Source organism: Juglans microcarpa x Juglans regia, chromosome 3S, assembly GCF_004785595.1.
Source record: "Juglans microcarpa x Juglans regia isolate MS1-56 chromosome 3S, Jm3101_v1.0, whole genome shotgun sequence".
In the NCBI taxonomy this organism is placed as follows: Eukaryota; Viridiplantae; Streptophyta; class Magnoliopsida; order Fagales; family Juglandaceae; genus Juglans; species Juglans microcarpa x Juglans regia.
Genome location: NC_054599.1, coordinates 16,455,918 through 16,478,361, shown reverse-complemented (window position 1 = coordinate 16,478,361; position 22,444 = coordinate 16,455,918). Strand labels below are relative to the sequence as shown.

At 34.0% G+C, this 22,444-nt stretch overlaps 1 pseudogene; it reads left to right on the top strand.

The window, feature by feature from the left end:
• Positions 1 to 15,488: 15,488 nt before the first annotated feature.
• On the top strand, positions 15,489 to 22,097 carry LOC121258616 (annotated as a pseudogene).
• The last annotated feature ends 347 nt before the right edge of the window (positions 22,098 to 22,444 follow it).

The following is a 22,444-nucleotide window of genomic DNA, read 5'->3' as shown; positions in this document are numbered from 1 at the left end:
AGGCTATTAGTATAGCTATATATTAGCATTAGTTATAATGATTTAGTATAACTATATTAGTATAACTATAACTATAGTCTATATTAGACTATTAGTATTAGTTAGGCTATATAATAGTATTAATATTAGACTATTAGTATAGCTATATATTAGTATAGCTATATAATATAAGTATGACCATAGTGAGTTTAATTTATTATAACTATATTATTGATAGTATTATAGTGAGAGTATTAGTATAGTAATTTAGTATTAGTAATTTAATTAGTATTACTATCTCATTATTTTATATGTAATTATTTAGTATAATGATTATTTAGCTATATATAATATATCAATATTAGTTATATATTCGTATAGCTATAAATAAAATGTTATTAATAATTTAAATATATATTTTATGTTTAAAGCATGTGATAAATTAAATTTTCATCTTGAATATTAAACTTTTATTTTATAAATTATAATAACATTATCTTATATATAATTATATTGATAACATATAATCAACAAATTACAAATATTCATATTTAATATTAACATTTTATATTATAATTTATAAATTATAATATGAAATTATTTCATATACAATTATATATTATATATAAAACTTATATATATAAAAGTTTCATATATAATTATATATTATATATAAAACTTATATATAAAAAATATTTTGTATAATATTAATTTTGTATAAAACTTATATATATAATATTAATTTTTATATTTTTTTCCCAACCAGGCCAATCTGGTATTGTCTCGGAAACCATGAAATCGAGACCGGACAGGGTCCGATCAATTTTACGGTTACAAGAACCGGTCCAACTGGACCGATTTTCTGGTTTCCCGGTTCAAATTTATAGCCCTAATCGTTAGCTAGTGCAAAAAATATCAATATATATGTTGTGATAAATATTTAATACACAAATAGATCTCTTAAAAGTAAGGAAAAAGCTGCTCTTCCCGTTAGAATTTTTTTTTTTTAACTTAATGATTAAGTAAATGTTTTTTACTTAATGATTAAGTAAGTGTTTTTTAATTAATGATTAAATAAGTATTTTTTAATAATATTGTGAATTTTTTTCAAAAAATATTTAAAAGTGTTAAAAAAACACATGTAAAAAAACAAAAGATAAAAAAAAAAAAAAAAAAAAAAAAAAAAAAAAAAAAAAAAAATGAAGCAAAATGAACTAGCAGGAGCCCACGGCGGAGGCTATAGAGCCACCCTAAAAGTAAAGCTCACCATTGATTGTGCTTATCGCAACACTTTAGATGGTAAAACTTTTTATACTATAAATATATAGATCTGACATATTACATATAGCCACATCAATTTGTGAATTTGACTATTTTAAAATCTTTTTATGAACTTAACACTTTTCAATCGTATGTTAATAGCAATATATAAAAATGCACCAACGGTCTTACAACCTAATAAATACAACAGTCAATATTCCTTCCCTTTGCGGAAGAGATAAAAGTATTTTGATTGAATGAATGTAATGTTATTTGCTATTGCGTGTTATATTGGTCAATATGAAAAATTATTCTCATTAGTTACTATTTATTAGTGCACATCTCACACTCTACGAAAAAATTATAGATGTGAGGTGCGAGAGTGAATAGTGACTGATGCATAGCATTTTCTATTGGCCAATATATGCCCCACTGGCATTCGAAAGAGCTAGCGAGACTCGATGATTGTTATTATTCGTGTGTATCAAAAACATCCTTTCGAAACGACAACTGACGACATCGGTGTAGTTTTGATGCACTCAGCCGGAGAAAAGGGCAATGGCCCTCCTGTTCTGTTTATGGTCATGGTTAATTTCATGTACCTTTGGTCCCCCCATGCTGTCCCCACCCCCAGAGTTAGGGGATAAACCAATCAATTGGGTAATTAACAGAAGTATCATATTCTTGTGCAAAAAGTGATAATGCCAGGATGTCCATGCATTTTTAACTCAATGCAGGTGGTCGGGGCTTCAGCTGCAATGGGTCTTTATGCAGAGAAATAATGGGTCTCCATGGAAAAATGGAGGCCCGTGACTCCATTAATATAATCTGAAAATATCCATGTAGTAGTAATGTAGGTCTTTGCCATGCCATGGAGATTGGAGACTCATGCATGGACTATTCATTTCCATGCATGTACATAGTCCTATAACTCTCGTGGAAGAATCCTAGTGAAAGAGACTAACTAGAGTATCTTCTAAATATCTAAAGAAAATAAAATTTTATTTGAGATGTGTTACCGGCATAAAAAATTATATAAGAATAAATTTACAAATTGACATACTTTTATATGATACGTTAGATTTATTTTATAATAAAATTAAATTTACAATCTAACATATCACATCAAACTATATCAGTTTCTGAATTTACTTGTATTTGATCTATTTGTGTCTTATCGATCAATGGCTTAGATCTTTTGACCCACTTCTGATGTTCTTCAACTTCATCTATCGATCATTATTAAACATAGGTTTCTAAAATCGTGATATCATATATATGGGATATAATGGGGGAGCTTTTGTGGCATGGCAAGGAGCCAAAAATACTGTTTCAAATTCCAACTCATCTGGGACAAATGAGAATGAGGATTATGTTACGCGGAGGGAGAAGAATTAAAAGAGCTTTGCTGGAAGACTTTACACACTCACGGTCCGGGACGTGTTACAATAAAGAAAATATTTTTAGTTATAAAATAAATAAAAAATAAACTCACAAATTGATATGAATTGATGTGTTATGTCAGATTGTAAAGTTATTTTTATTATAAAATAGATCTAACGAATTCCAGTAAATTATATAAATTTATGAATTTATTTTGTGTAATCTCTTTATCTCTGTACATTGTTCTCTTACAATAATGGTGTTCTTAGTTCCGACAACCGTCCAAACGACGCTCATGGGTGCTGTGTTCCACTTGTTCCAACTTCTGTCCTTGGGCTGAACCTTGGTGCACGAGGGCGTCATTGATGGGCACCATTTTATAAAGAGAAAATCTTTACACCAGCCTACTGCTGGCTGCAGCCGCATCACACTTAACGTTTTGGATTAAAAAAATAAAAAGAAAAAAAGAAAAAAAAAAAAAAAGAGATGCCACGTAAGGTGTGTGGAGAGTGCATGCGGATGTATAGTCAGGCTCAAATAAAAAGGGGAGGGTGGGGGGAGTTAGATATATTCAGTTTATTATATAAAAGTAAATTCATAAGGTGTTTGATATATATATATATATATATATTTTTAAGTAAGTTAATTTCATTAGGAAAGGTGATACATGAAGAGGGGTTCCCCAACAATCTCCCCAAAGTAATAAAAAATAGTGTAAAGTGGTGCATTGTCACATACTGTCTGGAGTTGATTTTTGGAGACGTCCACGATTCCTTTTACAAGATCACTGGTTAGGAAAAGCGGTAACATAAGGTAGCAGCCGAAATCCAAGTCGAGTTGGCGGCAACTGACCAACACAGGTGGTGGCGACATGTGTAGGACATGCGCCACCTGAAGAGGTGAATGGACGAGCAGATCTGAAGGACCTGAGGCTTTTGAAGCCGGTGGGGCCGCTCGTGGCCGCCAAAGCCGCTCTGGTACGCAGTTGCGACTAAAAAACCCGCACGACTGTGGTCATGCGTGCGTCAAATGCACCGAGCAGAAGTGCATTTTTCTTCCACGAGTATGAAGATCGGCGACCAGAGAGGCTGAACTGGCATCGCGTGTTGGTCGGAGGTTGTCGGGGCAGTAGATAGGGAGGATCGACGCTAAGGAGAGAAAATTAGAGAAAAAGTTAGAAAAAAAAAAGACAAATAACAAACCATATAAATTGAAAAGCGTCTGGGGTGGCTAGGGGAGAAGGTGTTTGATGTGTTACTTCCAAACCAAAAGTGCAGCTGGTGTTTATTATAACGTGTTAACTTTTTATTATAAATTAAAATTTTTATTTTAAAATAAATATATCGATTCATAAAATTACTTATAATTTATATAATTTTTATGCAATTACTTCTTTCTATTTCTACGCAGACGTTTATCGGACTAACCCAATTTGAATATTATAATATTATTTATTATATTTTATATAAAAATTTAAAAAAATTATAATGATTAGACGAGATGAATCAAAAAGAGTGAATGAATTTTTATATCCAGGCTAAGAGAGGTTAGGTTAAAAGACACACGTGTAAACTGTGTCCGCGTCATAAAGCTAGACCGGCCAAAGAGTAAGGTAAAAGACAAAAAAAAAATATTACTTTATCTATTTAATTTATCTCTCAATTTAATCCTTCATGTATTTTAATTTTTTTTACTTAATATTTAAAAAAATGAATATTAGTATATTAATATATATTTTATATTTTTTAAAAATATTTTAAAATAATATAAAAATTTTGAAATAGCAGTCGCTCAAGCCTCAAAGACAAAAAGCCTAGGAGGCTTTGCTTCCGGCGTGGGACGCACGAGAAGAGGCTTCAGGTTTGGGAGGTAGGATGAGATATAAAATTTTCATTTTATCTCATTTCATCATTACATATTTTTCAAATCTCCATATAAAATATAATAAATAATTCAACTTTTTCAAATTCTAATTCACTTTTTTTAAATATTAATACAATAATAATATTAAAACTTAACATTTTAAACTCTCAAATAAAATATAAAATTCTCATCTAACCGTCCAAATCTGTCCTAGTCGCTCCCACGCATGTCATAAATGACAGACATCTCAAAACTCATCGAACGGATCCTCACACGGATACAGTACACACTGCATTGGGAATCAGTTCCCGATTGATTAGTTTGAATAAGTGTAAATAAATGATTAAAGGGAATTTATATTTACAGTTATATGGTCTGCAACTTGCAAGTCTCACACATTTTTTTAAAAAATTAATAATAAATTTATGATTTACACACAAAAAATTATTTCTTTAACGTAAAATTCTACTTTTAAAAAAAAAAACAAATTACACAAAACTTACACAAATCAAAACTATATCTATATAAAAATTCATATGAAACCAGCTTTTATATTGTCGGTGGATTGTAGTTTGGTTTATGCAGGCGTTGGTGCCTGAGAAAGGTTGGCTTATGGGCCGCATGCGATTTTTCTTTCCCCATAAAATCTATACTTTTAGCGTATGAAGACTCTACTAACTTACATATAACTTGCTTTTAAAGATATGTTTAGATGTTGAGCTGAATTGATTTGTTTTATAAATAGTAATGAGTTGAGATGATAGAGTAAGTTATGTAGAGGTTCACTTAAAATGAGTTAATATGAGTTTAGATATATTTATAGAAAGTTGAAAAAGATTGTAGGTTATATATGTAATGAGTTGTTGAGTTAAAAAAGATTATGGGTCTCACATATAAAGAGATTTTGAGTTGACATGAATTTAATGATTTGATAGTTGAGTGTTTTGATATTAGAAGAGATCTAAATTTAAACTAGCTAAGTGCAGTCAATAAACCAAACAAACCGTAAGAAACGATTTGTTCTAAATAGATAAGTTTCATGCAACTTTTTTTATAAAAGAGTGGACTATAATTAAAAAAAAAAAATGTAACGAAATTTAAAATTTATCAATGAAACTCACTTTTTATAAAAAAGATTTACATAAAATTTGTTTATTTGAAATTTGAACCTAACGTTATTATGTTTTTAATGCTTATAGAAACCTTGATCATTTACAAAAAGTGCAACATTTAAAAAAAATTGAAGAAAAAATAATAGACTTGCTCTTCATAAGATCGACGTAAGTGCTGAATTAGGTGGAAATGTGAATCATTTTGACTCAATTAATTTTTGTTGCGTAATAAGAGTTGAGTGTACGTGAAAATTTATCAAACATGAAGAAAGAGTGCTGCTACTCCCACTGCTGGGGATCCTGCTAGTAGTTTTGGGATGAATTTTTTTTTTTTATATTTTTTTATATGTATTTTTTTAATATATTTAAATATATTTTAAAAAATAAAAAAATTCATAATATTATTAAAAAATATTTACTTAATCATTAAGTAAAAAATAATTATAATAATAAAATAAAAAAACTCACAACGATAAAAATTAATGGTAAAAACTAAGGGTAAGAATAATATTTTCTTTATGGAAATATGATAAACCAAGTAAAGACGTGCAACATGCCAACAACATTGAAGACACGTGGACTTTTTATGGATTGAGAATTGTGGATAGATAGATAGTTTTGGATTACATGTGAACTGAAACAAAAGAATAATAAAGAAAACTTAAAATATAGTTAAGAAATTTCAGTAAGAGGAATGCTATATATCACTTACTATTTACTCTTATATTTTATATTTATAATTTTTTCATAAGATATAAGAGTATTTTTTATAGGGTGTAGAGATATTTTTCATAAGAAATGGAATATGGGATTGTGAATAGTAATTAATAAGAATAATTTTTCTTTCAGTAAATAAAAACATCCAAAAAAAATGGGGAGTTAACTTTAACCTATATCATATTAAAGCTAATTAAAAATTCATTTATTATTTTACTTAAAGAAATATTATTTATTATGTTTTAAACAAAATATATATAATAAAGTTTTAACGTAAGGCAAAACAAAAACATGTGAACTGAACCAGTTGAATCCTAATTTTGATGGTTAAACGAAAGTATAATGATGATTACATGGTTGGATCCGATTGAGGATTTTGTGTCAGAAAAGCGGACCCAAACCGCAAACCAACCCAGCTTGAAAATCACACGTAGGACGGAACGTAAGGGAGAAATTTATGGGGCTTTCCACAGCTGTCGGCCAATCAGATCCCTTGGTTTGTTTAACAATTCCAAGGTGGTCACGTCTTCTCTTTGCTCACGTTCCGTATTAATTAGGGAATAAAGCTACAGATACCGATAAAAGCCATCGACGTTGGTTATCGAATGATTTTTTTATTATTATTATTTTATTTAATGATTAATAAAATATTTTTTTAATGATATTAAAAATTAAAAAAAAATCATTTGGCCTTATGAAATTTATCGTGCTACATGACGCTTTAGGCCCTCTACACGTCAGCACCACCTCCCTCTCCTCTTCCTCACAACATCAGCCTGTAGGGCTCTGGTCCCTATGGTCCTATGTATGCGCCTCTACCCTGCTGCTGTACAACCTACTACCATTCTCTCAACTTTTACACGCCACTTAGAGCATTGATAATGGCTTGTCAAATCTAAAATTTAATTAAAATTTCAACTTTTTATTATAATATCAATTTTTAATTAGATGAGACTATATTAAATTAATTATTTTAAAATTAAAATAATAATATAATATTATATATTTTAATAATAATAGACAAATTTTTTTTTTTATATTTTACAAATACACTTTATATATTTTAATAATATTTAGAAAAAAAAAATTTATATATTATACATAAGCACAAGACAAAAATAAAGGTTTTTTTTCTCCCAAATTAAAGTTTTCTCCCATCAATCTCAGCTGATTGTGTAATAAGACAATGTCAACATATGCCTTAGCCAACAATCTCTTCACTTCCATTAATAACCACCTATTGTAGGAGTATTATACTGAGAAATTGTAAATTACATCACAGACTGATCTAGACAAAGCATCAAGACGGATATCTAAACACTTAAAAAATTGAAATATGGATTAACAGTCGAGCACCAGAGCTGTGAAGAATAATTAGCAAACTAATCTCAAAGGAGAAAAAAACAATAGAAAGAACAGATGCTAACATATAAGAGATTGTCCCATATCACTAAAAATGTAGTCAAAACATATTTGTTGAGATAGTATTTCAGCAGCTTTAAAAGAGAGTATTATCTAAAATCATAAGCAAGTACCAAAATGGCATTGGTTTTTTTCTTCAACTGGAACTTGATTAGTCGATCTTAGAAGCAAAAGCAACTTTTCTCAATAATAAAAGATCAAAACTTAACCACTCAACGTCCTCGAGCAACATAAGCAGCAAATGTTGCAGCAAAAATTGTAATTACAGAAGAAACCAGAGTCCAGAAACTCTTCTGCTTATGTGCTTCGGCTACAGAGTTCTGCAAAAACCCAAGCTGTTTCTTCATATCTTCCACCATCTTCTCCTTGCTTATGAAAGCAGTCTTGATGGCATCTAACTCCCTCGCATATGGTTAAATTTCATCCTCTCTTTATAGTATATACTAGCTAAAACAAAAAAAATTCTTTTAGATAAAGTTCATATATTCTATATTTAATTTGTGATTTAACTGGCAATTACTTCAAGCTTGATGATTATTCTCCTAGAAAAAACATGAGCAAAAAATAGAAAAGTGAAGCAGAATATCCACCTTAATTTGAGACCGATTTGCAAGGTCCATCTTGTTCATCACTATGATCTTCCTTGATGAAGATGTGTAGTCTCTCAATTGCTCATATTCTGATGATAATGGAATCTAGAGGCAACAACAATAAACATCAAAATAATGTTAAACCTATTGATTGTTCTAGATCATCCAGTGCCCAACAAATTGGAGAAATGAAAATAAGTTGCTCAATATTCTATAGCGTCAACCAAGCCACTTCGATTTCAAGGTCACAAGAGTACTCTCCAAACCAATTAAAAAACTCGCTTTTGAATAAGCTAAGTAAACAATTTTCACTTTAAAGCATGCAAGTTACTTGATCTACAAGTGAAAAAAATAAAAATTTACTATAACAAAAAAAAAAAAAACAAAGGATTACTGCACCATGAACATAGAGATGAAATCAAAATTTTCAATAATGAAACAAAATTGAAGCCAGGCCGAATCCAGATTTGAATCCACTACTCATTGGAACATTCATCCGAAACTCAAACACATATATGAATAACAACAAAAAAATATCACCGCAAAGAAAAAGGAAACATGCATGGAATGCCTATCACCAAAAAAATACATTCTAATCCCACTCATTTTGGTTATCTTTATGGGGACATCAATAATCCCACTCTCCTTGCACGCCTGATCACCAAACCAAAGGTTGCAAGCCATCTTTGAAAAATTAGAAAAAGACGATATCAAGCATTATTTAAGACCCCATCACAACCAAACATTATGCAGACCAAATCAAGCTAAAATCAAAACTAAATAATAAAATTACAAATCGAAAAAAAACAAGAGAAGGGGAGTTGATTACCTTCTGTGAAGCATAATAGAACCCTAATAGAGGCTTGACCAGTTGATTAAAATCGATTTTCTCTTGCAATCCTTCTCCTAGTTCCAGATTCCCAACTTTGATAGCCCTGGGGTAACGAAAACAACAAGAGAACTGGAAAAAAATAGAAAAAATGGAGAGAAGGGGAGAGGGGACTGTCGGGCCAAAGAGACAACCAATGAGTAAGAGAAGGGAAGAGAGAAACAGGGAGAAAAAAATGAAGGGGGAGTTCGACGAGGGAGAAAGGGAGAGAAAGGGAGAGAAAGTGAAGGTTTTTGGGAAGAACGGATTCACGAGGGAAATAGAATGTTTCAGTTGAGGAGATGTGATTTTAGAATAAAATAATGATTTGGCGATGAATAGTACCTCGTTATGTATGGAGAAAAGGATAGACTTACTGTAAATGAAAACTTGAACTCTTCTATTTTACCGAGTCCAATGCAGCGGGAAATGAGACCACGAAGTTCAGACTTCAGCTTTTTAGGAGTTTTAGCGAGGCCGATACAGATGCTCTTACGTGGTTTTTTTTTTTAACAAATCGTGCATTTTCTCTTTTACCCTTCTTCTTTTAGGAGGTGATAATCATGTACAGGAATGCTCGAGGCTCCAACTTCACTTGGAGTTCAATTTTATTCTACTTTTAATTCCAAAAAAAGGAAAGAAAAAAAAAAAACTCAGATAAGATGTTTTTCTTTTAGTTCCAATCGTAATATGGTCTTTGGTGGAAGAGCAAAAGTAGTGGTTCAATTGGTTGTATCCTCTCTAGTTTCTTCCTTCCCATCTCTTTGACATTCCAATTTCCAGATTCTTCCTTACGTCTTCTCTCTCCCTGCAGCCAAGACTGCAACTTTCTTCCCCCTTCATTGTTCATCTTCGTAACCGAGCCCCCTAGCACTTGAAGAATTGAAACACAGGCTGCGATGCATAAAAGTACCAAAATCCATAGAGAGGGAGAGAGATTGAGATGGAGAGGGGCTCACCTTGGGTTATTAACGTCTACGGGTGTAAATTTAAACCGGAAAACCGATCCGGACCGGACTGGTTGGATCGGTTTTGAACCGGTCCGGTCTGGAACCGGTTTCTGAATTATGCAAACCGGCCGGAACTTGTTCGGTTCCAGTCTATGATTTCCAGAACCGGACCGGACCGGTTGGGGAAAAAAATATAAAAATTAATATTTTATATATAAGTTTTATATATAATATATAATTATATGTAAATTTTTTATATATAATATATATAATTATATATCATATATAAAATAATTTCATATTATAATTTATAAATTATAACATAAAATGATAATCTCAAATATAAACATTTGTAATTTGTTTGATTATATAATATTAATATAATTATATATAAGATGATGTTATTATAATTTATAAAATAAAAATTTAATCTTGAATATGAAAATTTAATTGATCATATGCTTTAAACATAAAATATATATATTAAATTATATTATATATAGTCTAATATATTATATAGCTATACTAATATGTAAGTTTATGACTAATACTAATATATAACTATACTAATAGTATAATATTAATACTATTATATAGTCTAATATATTATATAGCTATACTAATATATAAGTTTATAACTAATACTAATTTTTTTACTAAAACAGATTTTTTTAGTAGTGCAGATTTTGTAATGGGAACAGATTTTTAGAACAGATTTTTTGAAGCAGTTTTTTTTAATTATTATTATTATTTATTTTTAACAGATTTTTATTTTTTAATGATAAACTTACATTTTAAAAAACCGGTAAAACCGGAGATATCAGTTTAGGAGGGTAACCGGTGCGTAATCGGTTTTGAAAAATACAAAATCGGTACATACTGGTTTGGTCCTAAATTTTGTCCAAAACCGAACCGGACCGGACCGGTTACACCCCTAATGTCTACGATTGAGATATTGGCGGAACTGGGTCTGTTTGCGATGTCTGGAGTTTGCAAGAGAACCTCAATCCATCGTTCGGAGTTTGAGAGCAAGAGAGATGGTTGGGAGCGAGAGAGATGGCTGGGGTTAGCACCTTACAAAGAGGGCTCGGTGAGAGAGACAGATCGGGACTGAATGGGGTGAGGGAGATGGGATCTTCGTTGAGGACGAAAAATAGCATTTCTAGGGTGAGGGGGTGAGGGGCGCCGGGGTGATGGGTGAGGGAAGAGTAAGATCGGGTTGAGGGAGAAGAGATGGGCATTTGTGAGGGAGAAGAGATGGGCGCTGGGGTGAAGAACGGAGAAGGCTTGAGTCTGAGGGAGAAGAAGATGGCTGAGGGAGGCTTGGGGAAGTGATGGGTGAGAGGGAAGAACCGTGATGTGGGGCCATAGACTGGGTTCGTGTGGTGTGCAATAATAGACCGGTAGTTGAGTAGATTTTTCCCTGACTTATTTGTCTTGGGCAATTCAAATTTCGTGTTTATTAAGAAGGAAAATGATTTACACACAATATTTTTCATAATATTTTATAGAATTATATTTTAAATGAGGGATATGTTTATAAAATATCTTATAAAAATAATATAATCTTATAAAAATATCTTCATTTCATAACATTATTATGCAATGTGTTGTGCAATGTGTTGTGTGTATTTTTATTTTATTTTATTTTATTTAATGGTTGAAAAAAGACTATAAATAAAGTTATACATATTTTTTAATTTTTTTAATGATTAAGAATATTAAAAAAATAATAATAAAATAAAAATTTCAAATACACTATAGAATAGTAAAAGAGTGGTAAGAAGATAGTAAGCTTATCATTATTTGGCACTTTTTTGTTCTTGCCTTAAGATTAGTGTTTTGAATTTCGTTTCGTATCGGCCGGATAGCCAATACATAGAAGACCCCTTGTTTCGTATCGGGCAAAATTTCGATTGTATCGGCCGGTACTGACCGATACATCTGATTTCAGCCTTGACTTTTTTTTTTTTTTCATTTCTTCAAACTACATGCTTATTTTTGGACCCTCAATTTAGATCAGACTATTTATAATTTTTATATATGTATTTATATATAGACTATTCTGAAACAGTGATATCAAAATATCTCGTTTCAATACTTCTATCGAAACGGTCACCAAACGGTATTCAAAACATTGCTTGAGATTGAGCTAATAATATGGTTGTTAGAATTTTGAGTGATTTCGACGTTATTTGATTTGCATTTTAAGCAAAACAAAGTGGTTCATTGGTCGTGGTTTTCTTTGTGAGGACAAATGATTTTTTTTTTCCTTATTTTTAGTTAATATAGTTAATTTATACATTTAAAAAAATAAATAATAGATATATTAAATTATTTAAACTATATTATATCAGCCGATGCCAATGGTAATAACAAAATTTAAAATAAAAAATTGCATTTTTCATTTATTAATTATGACTCGTGAGTGATTACAAAGAGAAAAATATTTGAGACAATTCATATTAGAGAAGTACTACTGCTACAAAGAAACTTCATAAATTAAATCCACAAATTAACTGCATGATTTCACGTGATATACTACATCGAATCAAGTTAATTTATGTGTTTACTTTTGTAAAATTACTTTATAGCAAAAAAACTCTCTTTCTTCTAACTAATATTAGAATGAAATAGCAATTTTCATAAACATAATCAGTTTTCTTTATCAACATTAATATTTAATTGTTATAAAAGAAGGAAATATAATGCTATTTGAGGGATGGTTTAACTGCCCATCAATCAATAAACACAGAGCATTCAATTGCAGGAACAAAAAAAATAATCAAAAGACCAAGACCAATCTTGTAATGTTGGTTTATATATAAATATATATATATATATATATATTTATATATTTCTGCCTCCGTTTCGCTTATACATTTGTTCCTTAAGTATGGATTTCATAGGTAAGATGATGTGTCTGTTTTGCCACTTCAATATCATCTACCGAAAAACGACTTGTCGATTTTATGACCGAGCAAAAAATATTAATATTATAGTACTATAGTGAGAAATTTAAGAACACAGAACATGTTTAGGAATCTAAACTATTAAATAATTAAATGCACGTACAGGGAAAAAAATGCATGCATATGGATGTATTGCACAGCACGTCGTATTTGGAAGCTTTTCTCAACTTAATGAGCTAGTCCTATGTATGTCTACCATTAACATTATTTTAGGCTTTTAGCCGTAAAAGCAAAACTATAACTCTTGTCATCAGTCAACTAAACATGCACGCCAACCTGGCTTTACTTTATGCCCAAATAGAACATATCTTCTCCTTCCTCTGGTTTTGAAAAAAATATTTTGATGTGCATAGTTATTTCATGAGTAATGCTAAAAATATCTTATTAGTGACGTTTCGCACCCTGCCGGCCTTTATGTCCGACTTGAAACAAGGAAATTTGTTGGCCCGAAGTGCCAGGAAACACACTTGATGTCTAAGTTAATTTTTCTTAGAGAGAGAGTGTGTGATAATATGAGTTCGAATCGTACATGTATCAAGACTTTTATACTTCTTTTCTGGTGTAGTCACTATTCTTTCCTATGCGCCTGGAGTGTTCACCCTTACTGTGGGGAGCATGCTGTCACATTTAATGTGACAGTTTCTATCAGGAACAAGATCTCGACTCATATCAAATTTATGTAGGCAGCATCATATCATATTTATATAATGTGGTAGCCCTTGTCAAAGATAAGATGTCGACCCATATTGGGTCATTTAATATGGTGTGCCTGTGTGAATGTTGTCCCATATTTTTCATGCCAGTTTGGGCCTTCTTCTCACCAGCCGCTAAACCTTTAACATATGGGCTTTTATCTTTGGATAATCGGCCGGACCATTCGGGCAAGGGATGAATATGTCCTTCCACTTCTCATCATATGATCAAAACATATTGAGTGATCAAAACATATTGAGATAGTAATATAATTTATATTACTATTATTATTGTTATTATTTGCGGGCATTGAATATAAGCTAGATTCTAGATAGATTGCATTTAAAACAAAAAAAAAAAAAAAAAAAAACCCTTGATGAGTTAGAAATGTTATTATTTCAGAGAATTTTTTAAAATTCTATATATGCACGTAAATGACTTCTTTAATCTTTTCTCATCGGATAATATAACGACAAATACCGCCCTATATTTCAAAAGTTCGTGCCTCAATAGCTCTCTCATTCAGAGTATAGCTTCAGCTAGCCGCATCTTCTACCGAAAGGCCAAAGTTTTTTTATTTTTTTTTTGCTTTTTTTTCAATCATTTTTTTAAACACTTTAAACATTTTAAAAAAATACAAAAAAATCACAAATTCATTTAAAAACAATTTCTTAATCATTAAGTAAATAAAAAAAGAAAATAAAATAAAATGCAATTCGGTATAAAATTTCGGTAAGAATTTTCAGTGAAAATAGTATTTTCCAATGCGTTTTATCTTTATCATTGCAACAATCTAAAAGATACCCCAAGAAGAAAAGGAATATATAAAGACGAGTAGTGCCAAATAGCGCGCTAGGCAAGTACGGTTGGTTGGTTGTTGTTTTTTTTTTTTTTTTTTTTAAATGGAATATCCTCATCATTAGGATGAAAAATTCTTCATGCGATCTTACCTTTTATGTTTTGAGCATACGATAATTAGTTCTAATTTTCAAAAAGTGAGCATATTATTGATGATTCCACTGACAATTAAGGCAAGTTTTGTACTTTATATCTTCGGTTGCAAGTTTTTCGAAGAGGTTTACTTCATTGTTTTAAAATGGCTATCTATTTAAAAAGAAAAATACTTTATATACAAATAGATTACGTAAAATTAAACTCATAAAATAACGTGACTTGATGTAATATATTAGATTGTAAATTTATTTTTATTGTAAAATAAATTTAATAAATTACATGAAATCGCGTTAGTTTATAAATTTATTTTTATGTAATACATTTATATTTGTAACACTTATAATTTAAAAATATAATTTTTAGAAAAATTTTGATAGTAATAAGTCACTTGTTTCAAGATTCGTTATCTTATACAACAATTATTATTATTATTATTATTATTATTATTTTATATATATATATATTTTTTTTGGACATATTATTTTATATATTTTGGATGCATGTAATCTAGCTTGCAAATAAAATAAAATTTTATTACATTTATCTGAATGGTCATGTACATGACTCTTTGAAAGAAAGCAATAGCTTTGTAAAGAGAACCATGTCTCCCACGCATGAGTGCATGACCTCTTTTTCCCTTCCATTTCAAACAATGATATTGACCGGTAATACTCGTACGTAGAGATGTCTCGTACGTAGAAATTTATCTTTATAAAAAAAACCAATAAATTGATATATAGATATATATATATATATATGTATATATCCCAGCACGGAAATGAAGATTGCTCTTACGCCTGACCCTTAAATTCATAGCTTTTATCTACTGTCAAGTGTTATGACTGAGAGTCTTCTACCTGTAATAGCTTCTTTCAGGCAGTTTATAAGGTTGTACCTGTCTGTATTAAGACTAAAATTTGGTTACTAATATTGATTATTCTCCTTATTTAAAATAAGAATTATTAATCCGGAAGCTGTTTTGATTTCCAATTTTCAGTTCCGAGGTGACTTCGTGATCTAAATCGCATAACCAGGTCGGGACGTTTTGAGAGTTGAGAAAAATGGAAGCTTTTTACGCTAGTTCAAATAATCAAAGAGATACTGCGCCAATGCTCTATGTAAGGGAACATTTGCCTAATTCGTCGGTTCTTCCCGGTAATATGATGATGTATATGAATTCTGGGTCATACTCGGACGCTTTGGCTGGGAATTCTCAGCAGCAAAACAACTGCATGGTGATCCATCATTGGGTGCTTCAAATTCCACCCAACAGCAGCAAGAAATTTTGTCAAATTTTGGCTCGCGCATTGTGGAGCATGATTTCAATGCATGGAGGGAAGGTAGAAATGAGAAATGAGATGTTAGTTACGCACCCAATGGGTGGCTCCGCCAGCATTCTTCACGGTGCGCAAAACTTACAGGACCAGGGATTCTCTCTCAGCCTCAGCACACAAATCCCATCAGGAATTCAAATGCCTTCTATCCCATATCGGAATCCTAATCCAGGATTTGCTTCAATCTTGAGTCCTAGTTCGTCAGTTTCTGCTGATAGTGGCGATTGGAATGGCTCTTCGAGAGATGAACAGTTGAGAAATGCTGAATACTTGCCTCATAGTTTTCCTGGAGGAAATCAAGATTTATATGAAGGGAATTTATCTACATTAGGGATGTCAAACATTGTGAGAAGCATTCCCAATTCCAAATATCTTAAGGCAGCACAACAACTGCTTGACGAAGTGGTTAACGTCCGGAAAGCTCTAAAGAAGCCTGATATTGCAAAAAATGATGGCGCGCATGAGCATCAGATAAAGAGTCGCAAGGAGGGTGGTGGGGGAACAAAGAATGAAACTACAATGCCACCCAATGGAGTGTCTTCATACCCTCACGAGTCAGCCAGTAACTCTCTATGTGAGCTTTCTCATGCTGAAAAACAAGATCTACAAGACAAGTTGACAAAGCTTGTTAGGGACCCCGGTCAAGTCCCCAAACACTTGCCTTGCTAATCCAAAGCTTGCCTCGAAGTGACCGAGTCTTAGTTCTTCTCTTGCTTGGTCCACGTCCAATGATGGTCAAGGTGACCAATAGGTTGAGATGATATGGTGAGGTTAGGCGTTTAGGCTAGAAGGATGATGGCAACAAGAAAATGGTTCAAGGTAATGTATGGCTAGGAATGGTTGTGGGCACACGGCACTAGGAGGTGCTAGGGTTGGCGCCACTTTGGGTTGGTGTTTAGGGTTTGGGAAGGAATGTTGGTCGGCTAGGGTTTGAACAAGGAGAGAAGAGTTGGACGGCTTGGGATTTGAATTTAGGAAGGTTTCCTAAATTTGTGGGATTTGGAGGGGATCAAGGATATGGCCGGATATGGTAGGAAAGGGTTAATTAGGGTTCCTAAATTATAGGAACTCTAACTATGGGAAGTATGGGTGTCAGCTAGGGCAAGTTAAATTAGGCAAGTGATTGCCGAATTTACCTTGATTGCTTATGGAAGGATGCGGCTAGGGTATGACAAGGAATCACTCAACTATGGGAAGTTGACTAACACTTGTGTTGGTCGAAATTGGAGTTGGTTCGGATTGGATGATTGTAATGGAATGGATTTCACCAATGAACAAATGATGAACAAGATGAACAAATGATAAAATTATCAAGAACAAAGTGAACAAAAGATAGCCAATTCAACTATGATTCACGAATTGCACATAGATGAAATAAACCTCTTTATTGATGAACTTGAACATAAATAATAGAACCACAACTTGGATTCACGAATTGCACCAAGTTGTGAAACAAGATAGATAAATGAATCACACCTATTCACGAATTGCAAGGTGTGATCCTCTTTTTGGGATTCACGGATTGCACCCAAAAAGCCCAAGTGCTCTAGCACCGAAATGTGATCTCAAGAACAAAAGTCTACCCACAAGGGAATTTGCCAAAAGATGTTCATGAAATGACTAAGGTTCCTATTTATAGGTTACAACTTGGAAACCCTAAAATGGTCCCTTCAAAGTAAATAACAATTAATTAAAGGATCAAGTAAATAAAATAATAAAATAGAGCCATGGACTAAACCATGGTGTGACATGCTCGGGCCCATGGTGGGCTAAGTGGTTGCATGTTGGTTCGCTGGCCCATGGCTAAGTGTTGGTTCGGCATGGTCCAAGTGGGTGGCTTGGACGTTGGCTGCATGGCACGGGCTGGAGCCGTGCGCTGGATGGCACGCCATGGGGCGTGCCACTAACCTCGCTGGTGCTCTGCAGGGTGGGCATGGGCGTGCTGGCATGCGGTAAGGGCCCATGGTCAATCTGATGTGCGGCAGGAGCTGCTAAGGCCATGCGGGTGTGCGGCATGGTCAACCTGGGCGTGTGCTCGCGCGCGCGGGCTGGCTTGCCTGTGCGGCGCCTGTGTGCTCGCAGGGCCATGCGGCCCACTGGTGTGCGCGCGGATCTGCGCACTGCGAAGAGTCTGGGCGTGCGGCCCGCTGGGGCGCCTGGGCCCACTGGTGTGCGCGCGAATCTACGCACTGCGAAGAGTCTGGGCGTGCGGCCCGCTGGGGCGCCTGGTGCCGCTCGCATGCGCGCGCTGGCCTGCGCTGCGCGCATGTGCGAGAGGGTCTGCTCTGCGCATGCTGCCGTGCGCCTGTTAGCCTCGCTAGCCTGCATGCTGGGCGCCCCGGGGGTGCCATCTCGAGGGCCAAGGCATGCATGCATGCTGGGCGCCCCGTGCGTGTCATCCCACGAGCCAAGGCATGGTTGTAGGCTAGCCAAGGTGCTTGTCTCCACCATGACTAGGGCATGGGCGGCTCCTCTAGGGGCAACTTGACGTGGGGGTCTAACAAAGCTATTGTCCATGTCGGATGAGGTAAGACCAATAAGTTAGTTTTCCATGTCTTTTGCTGAGATAATTGTACTGATCTATTCATTTATGTGGTCATAAAGTGGACTAATTTTTTGTAATGCAAAACCTCATTGCAAATTTAGTGAACCTGATTTTCTGGTAAGTTTTTACTCTATTTGAACAGTGTGTACCTCTCATATTTTTGTAGCAAGACATTTGTTTGCCTGCCTGCCTGGATGCATGCATGTTAACTTTAAATTTTATTAGTTTGGCATCACATGTTTACCGAATTGAGGACCTCCAAAGAATGATTGATCCTAGTTTACCAGGAAAAGAAATTTATATTTAAGAATTAGGTAGCTGCAGGATCAAAAATTTAGTATCACATGCTGATTGGGCAAAGGTATTATCTCACTGATTGGCTTTTGAGTATTTTGTGTCTGTTGGTGTTCAGCCATTTTTGCCACCAGGTGAATTCAGGCCAAATGGATATGGGGAGAGGTGCTGGCATTACATAGATAGCAGTTTCCCATCTTGTTAAATGCTTAATTAAAGACTTAATAATGTTATCACAATTTCTTAACTTTCTAGGATTGTTGAAAAATAAAATTCTCTGGTGTTGCTTTAAGGAGGATATGGAATTCAGGAACCTTCTATGGATAAAGGGAGGATGAAATGTTCAGCAAGTAAAAGTTACCAGGCTTTTGGTGACAAAAAGTTTCGACTTTTAGTTTGTGACAACTTACCTATTTACAGTTCGTATTTGTATATTGGTTGATGGTGGCTATGCAGTTATGAGAAATTAGTTGGTGCTGCTGGGAACTTTTGTACAAATATAATATGAGCTACTTTTTTCTTCCCAATTAAGTAATTAAGTTGATAGTTATGATCATCTGTAGATTTTTATTTTTACCAAGAATGTTAGTTTTCTCATCTTTCAGATGTCTCTATGTAAAGAACAAGAATGCATGAATTTATGCACTGCACAGTCCTTAATTTTCAACCTATTCCTGATAAACACTGCTATGGGGCTCTTATTTCCTTTGTACCTTTGTGTGTGGATGAGAGAGATTGTTTTGATTAAGCTATGAGGAGTGCGTATAGTTTTATTTTCCTGCTCAGTGTTCTCATAATCTCTCTTATGTTACAATACCTGTGCCAAGTACTTTTGCTGTATTATGATACAAGTCATGCATAGGCTAGAATTCATTGCCATGGTGCTAATTCTTTAGTCAACAAAAGCTAAGATGTGTTCTAATGATTTTATCCTAATCCCTATAATATTTTAAGAAGTATGAACTTCTTTTCCCACAAGGTCTAATGATGATTACTTTATTTCATAGGTTGATAGAAGGTACAAGCAGTATTATCATCGGATGCAGATTGTGGTGTCCTCATTTGACGTGATTGCGGGATGTGCGGCAGCCAAACCATATACTGCACTTGCCCTACAGACTATCTTGCGTCACTTTCGGTGCTTGCGTGATGCAATCACTGGCCAGATTCGAGCAACTTGAAAAAGCCTTGGGGATCAAGATACTTCAGGAAGCAGTCAAGGAGTTGGAATAAGTCGCCTCCGATATGTGGACCAGCAGCTCAGGCAACAAAGGGCTATTCAGCAGCTTGGTATGATGCTGCAACATGCATGGAGGCCGCAAAGGGGGCTACCTGAGAACTTAGTTTCAATTCTTTGTGCTTGGCTGTATGAGCATTTCCTTCATCCGTAATTCCTCTAACATAACACTTCTACCAAAAAATTTCCAAATTTTCTTGCATGAGATCTTAGTGCTTTGTTAACTAAGTTCTAAATTTTTTTGCCAGCTATCCAAAGGATTCTGATAAGATCGTGCTAGCGAGGCAGACTGGCTTGAATAGAAGTGAGGTGAAAACCATTTAATTTTGTTGTCTACAGTTTCTGGCATAGAATATGAGATGCTTTGTATTCTTAAAGGAAAATCAGAAGTACCTCTTTTAGAATTTGGATATGCAAATCATATGAAAATTGAATCCCGTTGATAGAAAACAATTTCAGTCACTTGGGAGAATGTGATGGAGAAAGTTGAGAAGTCAGTGGTACGTAGGCTGTAGCCAAGGACAGTAGGAATAATGCGGTAGAAGTTGAAGAATAAACTTATTTAGGTTGACCTTTTTCAGTGGTCATCATGGTCGAATCAATTGAAGGAAGAAACAGAAGAGAAGTATCATTTGTTTTCGTTCTTCTGCTATTATTTTATAACCAGAGCATTGGGTTACTGTGAAAATAAATATGAAAAACTAAATATCAACTCATCATTAGTATTGTGTGTATTTTAAATTCTTTTTGAAGGCTGTTCGTGCAGATTAGAAGATACTAATCGATTATAGTCGTTTCAGTAAACCTTGGGATCTAAAAGTAGTAGGGGAAATGTCATATGCTCTTGGCTTCTTTTTTATTGTCCTTAAATGGCTATGCTGTTTCTGTGTTTCATCTTTATTAATTTAGCGACATCTTTGAGCTGGCCATCTTTCTTAATTTAATGACATCTTTGAGCTTGCTCAGGTCTCAAACTGGTTTATAAATGCACGAGTGCGTCTCTGGAAGCCCATGGTCGAAGAGATGTACAAAGAAGAGATTCGAGATGCTGAAATGGACTCTAATTCCTCGTCTGAAAATGCAGCCGAGGCAACAAAAGGTGATAATGAGACCTCTGAGGATAGAGGGGAAGATTTCCAACAGAGTGCAAGTTCAACAGCCACTGAGAGATGCAGCATGGGTCAACTCATGGATCCAAACCAGATCATGTTCCTGATGTAGAAATGGCAGGATCTGTTGGAGTCGCCAATTATCAAAGTGGGACTCATGGAGAAGGTGAAAAGAAATATGGGCTAATGAAGGGAAGGGAGGAACAAAGGCCTACCATGGATGACTGTAATCTCTTTCCTGATGCTATAGTTCATTCTGATGCAGCCAGTGAAAGGTACATGGTGGCTCCTGCTGCATATCACATGTCAGAGTTGGGGAGATTCGGGGGTGGAAGTGGAGTGTCTCTCACATTGGGGTTGCAGCACTGTGAAGGTGATAGCCTACCCATGTCTGGTGTGACCCATCGCAGTTTCATTGCCATGAGAGGGGACCAAATTTACAATGCTGCACCATCATCTGTAGGGGCTGAGACGGTAGATTTTGAGTGCATGAATCCTGGTAACCAGCAACACAGGTTCAGTTCTTCCCATCTATTACATGATTTCGTCGTGTGAGAATTCAGATCGCGGATCCACATGATTGATTTTTGAACTATTATTGTTAGCAAGAGGGACAGTAATTTGCCTGGCTATGGACTCTTCTTCCAGGAACATTGATCTAGCTAGCAGATGGTAATTGAAAGATTGCAGTCCTCCAAATATGGTGACATATAAAACACAGTTGTAATATATCAAGGAATTGACTGGAAGATTAGCATATTGTAAAGATACATATTTTTGGCTTGACATGTTCAAGGAAATTGTACAATTTGTGCTACTTCAGTTTGAAGAAGAAAGATGCTATAATCTGAAATAAAAGATTAGCAGATGTTGGGTGATTGCTAGTTTGATCGGACGATGACCCACAGAGGATATTGATTGTGCCGGGGTTGGTAATTGTTGTTGCTGATCTAGAAATGGCAACAGCAACTGCAACAGGAGAGAAAGAAACAGAGAAGGGCTATGTTTGATTGTTCAAATGATCTCAATTCATCTCAAACTAATTATTGATGAGATCAACTACTTGTTAAACTTTCTATAAAAAATTCAAAATCATCTCAACTTACTTCAAACATTCAAACATATATCTCAACCTATTTACATTCAAACGTATCTTAATAGA